Below are 5814 nucleotides of genomic sequence, written 5' to 3'. Positions count from 1 at the left end.
CACCCACTAGGTTATCGATATGTAATTTCGGTAATTTTGATTTCAAAAGATATTTTAAAGAAATGTAATGATTTCATTTGTGTATTCAATAAAAACAAGATTTCATAATTGAGTAAAATATTCGCCATGCCTGGTGAGAGATTCGCCAAAAAATTATATATACATATCATATTATTGATAAAATCGCCTTCCATTTTTCCTATATACCATGGAGATTCGCCCATTTATTATACATGTAAATTTAGGGGGGGGTTCTTAAAATTTTCCCTGATCTTATGTCCCAACATGGAGGTCCGTCAGTGATCAGTTTCTCGCCAACCTTCTTCGGATGGCTACACAGGAAATTTATTATGATAGATGATTATCCATACAAAGAGATGGAATTTATTAGAGACCCTGAGCTCATGCTTCTTGAGGCCGAGCAGTGGGGTGCTATAGCTATGAAATTTCAGCCCTTTTTTAATTTTAAGTTTTACATTTTTCCTTTTATTGTGTGTTTTTAAATGTATCTGAGACTAAACTATTGATTTGCTTATCCAGATATTGGGCCCATTCATCCTATAGGTGCTTCATATCTCCATCGTGTGGGAGACCCACAACAGGCAGTATCACCAGTACAGGTTGTTGCAGTAGGATGAGATGTACTATAAGATCTCAATGTAGTCGAGACCCTAGCAGAGGTAGAGCACCACATGGAGGGGTTGACACATGGGATAGATGAAACCACGGTCAACCAACTTCCTATGCGACTTTAGAAACACACTATTGGAGTGCCAAGTCGTATTGGTCGGCTACTGCGCAAGATAGCTCATGTAGTGGCATGTTATCATGAGCACTATGATTAGTCTACTAGGAGGCTTATAGCCATATTTGCATGTAGTTTTGATATGATAGGCCATGTGGCCATATGTGTCTCGGGCACAAATTTTGTAAAACCAAACCTTTATATATAAAACTATCTTCAATGTTTCTTATGTTCCTATTATTAATTTCAATGGATGTGATATGTATTGAAATTTATTTACATATGTCGCAAATGTCTATCTAAAACATGATTAGCTAGTGTATCTGTCAATGTATTTAGATTTCTAGAAATATGTTGATATTGGATGAAATCAAAGTGTCTTTCTAGAAGGTGAACCCTCAAGAACATGCGAAGAATAGTTGGACTTCTAACCAAATAGACATTAGTCAATTGTAGTACTACAAGTTGTGAGTCAAGTCTGATGACTAAACGATAGATACCATGTGAAATAACATCAGACATAAGCTTGACCACTGCTCTATACTCAACGATGTTATTGCTAGAGCGACCGATACAAATCCCTCATAGACTTACTAACTCACCATTTGGAGCAAAGATAGCCCACGCTATGAAAGATAGGTTCTGAGTACTACGACTAGCACCATCAGCATAACCAACATATGGTTCAAAGGATGTTGACATCTGCAAACCAAACACAAATGAGATCAACAGATTCCGTAGGCAACTCTGAAGAGACACACTGCAAACACACTCAACACACCTATATGCAGTATGTACACAGTTCACTATGAAAAAAATCAAGCATAGTATTTCGTAAGGTACAACCCATTTCTAGGTTGCGCCATTGGAACTCTATCAAAATCAACTAGCTCATATGTCCCTTTAGCAAGAACACGCTTGACAATAAATGGATCTAGCCACATGGGTTGGAACTTTCCTGATTCTAATTTGTCATATTCTTGGTCATATAGAAGGACAAGGTCTCATTTTGAGAAGACAAAAGGCTTGAAATTTTTGTTATATTTCACCTTGACACTTTTCTTATAGGCTTCATTAGCCATAGCGACATCTCTCCGAGTCTCCTACATTCCTCTTCTACATAAGTAAAAGGAAGAAGTTCTACAACAAGTTTCAGTGATGGAATCTCACATTCAATCGGAAGGTTTGCTTCCAAAACATAAACCAATTGGAATGGTGTAAATCCAGTAGCAGTCCTAACAGAGGTTCGGTATGCCCATAAGGCAACATAAATAATCAAATGCTAGTTTGATTGATGGACCCCTATCATACATTGAAGCATTTTTAGAGAACTTTATTAATAGCCTCAACTTTCCCATTACCTTGAGGGTAGTAGGGAGTGGAACTTTCATGAGAGAGTCCCAACTTGGTAGTTAATTTGGACATCATGTGATTGCGAAAGTGTTCCCATGCTCCGTAACTATGGCTTATGGAACACCATATCGTGCGATGACATGGTTAAAGAAAAAATATGTAGTTGTTTTTCCAGCATTGTTAAATGTAAGCATTGTCTCAACCCATTTAGTAAAGTAATCAACTGCTACAATGATATAGCCATGCGCCCCGACCGAGTGAGGGTTACATGTCATGAAATGGAAACCAAATTTTGAAAAAGGACCTAGGGCGATAATAAGATGCATAGGACTGGGTGGAGCATAGATCTTACAGTCATAAATCTGGCATGCATGACACTTTTGGACAATGAGAATGCAATCATGAAATATGGTAGGACAAAAATAACTAGCACGCAATATCTTATGTTCGATGGCATAACCAGAAAAATGACCACTACATGCCCCCGAGTGGCATTCATTGAGGACCTTCTCGGCCTCCTCATGGGTGAGGCATCTTCGGAAAATTGTATCGATACCATGACAATAAAGGGTATCATCAATGATTATGTAATGCTTGGCTTGGTATCGAATACGTCGTCGTTCGGAGCAAGAGGTATCAGACTAGAAAGTCTAGGTCTAGAGATATATAAGAATATCTCCATACCATGGTTCATATGAAGAGATAAGAAACGACCCATCTGGAATGGAATTTTCAAAAGTCAATTCAGAATCAGTAGTGGGAAGGTCGCAAATAAGCTCATTAAAAGCTAAGGATTTCTTGGATTTGGGCTTGATAAAGTCCAAATCAAACTCATGCAGGATGACGATCCATTTGAAGTATTTTCCCTCAGTAGTTGACATGACAAACTATAAATCATAGGGTTGCAATATGAAACAACCATAGTTTTTTGGAGAAATAAATAATGATGAAACCTTTGGATGGCTTGAATAGCCGCCAAAACTAACTTTTCTACATGGGTGTACTTGATTTCGATATCATTAATATTTTGACTTAAATAATATATCATATGTTTAGTCCCTACATCATCTTCCTAGACTAATATCATTGATATGGTAGTAACTGCAGTAGTGAGATATCAGAAATAATTGCACTAGTAATCAAGGTGATCCAGGTGGCTCCAGACGCCCTCAGAAGTCCAAGAGGGATAAAAAATGGTCAAAAATAAAAGTGATCATATTGCTCTCAAAATAGCACCAGATTGAAGTGCTCATCGCCGCCCTGATTCCAATGGTACAAACGAAACTCGAATTTGAGCTCGTATGGAGGAGATAGGTCTAGTTAAAGTTCATGGTTGACTTGGCAAAGTCACAGGGTTAATGGACCTACAAATTGCACTGGAAACAGTCACCGGAATTTGGCCACCGGAATGGGCAAAATTGTGGCCTTCTTAATTTGTCTAATAACCCTTATTTTAGACAAATTAAAAAATAACCATTATTGGTTAAGAAAATAAAAAAATAATTAAAAATAGGGGGCGAGCCATAACCCCCGCCACCCCACCAGTCCATGCTAAAATTATAACCCAAAATGGTTCAGCGGGTTGCCACCCCTGCCAAACACCACGACACCAACATGTGACATATGTTGAAAACAAACAACGGTGGTGGGTGGTCAAACCCTGCCACCTGGAGGTTAGCACACCAAATAAACAAACAAACAGCCGAGACCAGCAGGGCTCGAACCCACCCAACCCATGTAGTCGGCCCCCACCGGGCGGTCTCACCAACCACAAAATAGCGGCCATGACAAACACGTCAACCAACTTATCACAAATGGCGGAAAAATAAATGTAACCGCGCCCAAAATTAATATAAATCACCATACTAAATTGAGGGGTTGTTGGGGTTGGAACCCCCGACCTACCCGTCGTTATTATTATCCACCACCAACAACCCATGGGGCTTCACATTGAAATCTCTGTCGCAGACATTTTGTTGGCATTATGATACAAGTGTTGTCCTTGATGGCAACTCACTCACAGGTCAGTTCAGTTTTGATGAAAGGCAATCTACAGTGTAACAGGTCCATTTAGATGTAGCAGGGAATTGGTACAAAAGAGCAGGAAGATGGAACTAAATTCTACAAGAAGAAAAGCGTGTATATGTTGGGAAATCAAGGAAATTCAAGAGGAGACAATACCAGGGGTAAATACCATAGTATTAACCCACAATATTGAGCAGAGTAATGACTATTTGATCCTGTCCAAGAATACCATGGGTCCTAAGTGGTTTTGGTCCGAGGTATTGAGAAAGGCCTAAAACTATATAAGGAGGAGAAGATCATAAGGCCAGGGTGTGAAAGTGAAAGGGTTTCTAAGGAATACTTCTATTTGAAGTATATTTTATGTTGCAGGGGCTATGTTTGTGATTTGATCTGAAATATTTTGTGCACCTTGAATTCAATGTTGGATCAAGATCATGAGACCTGAAATGACTTATCATTGAATGATCTGATATTGGTTGGGCTAGATTTGATTATGTACACCTGTTTTATTCTTTAAATGTCATGATATGGGTTTGTCTGAAGTTCGGAATAGCAGCGAAGTTATGAGTTAATATTTGCAGATCTATACGCTGGTTCGTCTCGGTAAAAGTGTGTGTACACACAGGTTCTACTCTTCCAAGTAGCGTATACAAAGGAAAAGCCTATTCTTCAGATCTGACTGATCTATCTGATCAGTTCTGTTGTTTTATTACTGTCTGTCAATAAAGTCTTCTTATATCTAAATGTAAAATTGAATGCATAAGGAGTTTGATATCTGATTGATTGACTGTATAAGTGAGAAGCGTGATCTTTGCTACTGCCTATGTAAAGCTCTGCAAATTGACAGTAGATGTTCAAGTATATTGCTGGTTGGTACAAACTTGATTCAGAAGTTTTATGTTTTAGTAGTTTTGAAGGTATAGGTAGGTTTTATTAAAGGAAGTAGCGTATACATGCAGGTTGGGTTCAGTAAAGTAGCGTATACATTCTGATGCATGATTTTTGAGGTTGCAGCTAGTTCTAAATGATGATGCAGGTTTTTGGGTTCAGCACAGTGTTCTGGTGACAGTGATCTAATAGTTCAGATTTACTGATTATTGGTTGATGCAGTTTTAAAGTTTTGATGGGTCTAGTATGAAAATTTGATGAAACAACACCTTCATGTGTATTGTTGTGTGCTAGGAGCACCCAGTCTGAAAATTTATGAAACGTGGTCCCTGGAAGAAAAGAGGAGGTCTTAGCCTTTTATAGGCCGACGCCTATGTACTAGTAAACACATTGGCTAGTACAAGAGATAGGGGGTTGTAGCTCCCTTCCAATAGAAGCTGGAAAATGAGAGAAGGTTGTAGCCTTCTGCAGGTGGGTGCCTGCATACTGGTATGATTCTGCACCAATACAAGATTGTAAATAGATTTTCTTATTATTAAAAGAAGACAGAGACGACAACAACAGGTGGTTTTTCTCCTGCATTGGGTTTCCACCTTAAATCTTGGTGTTCATGTGTGTTGCTTATGTGTGATTGTTTATTATTGTTTTACTACACTGTTTAACAAGTTACTGATGCACTGATTGAAGATCAACACATGATAATCTGATTAAATCATAAGTTCTCTAGGTATACGCTAGTTTCTCTAATAACAGTAGCATGTACACTCTAGTTCACTTCACAGAAGTAGCATATATAAATCTAT

Source organism: Pinus tabuliformis, chromosome J, assembly GCF_031772625.1.
Source record: "Pinus tabuliformis cultivar Carrire ecotype Pingquan chromosome J, CPIR1, whole genome shotgun sequence".
Lineage (NCBI taxonomy): Eukaryota > Viridiplantae > Streptophyta > Pinopsida > Pinales > Pinaceae > Pinus > Pinus tabuliformis.
Note: the sequence above shows the minus strand (reverse complement) of the source record.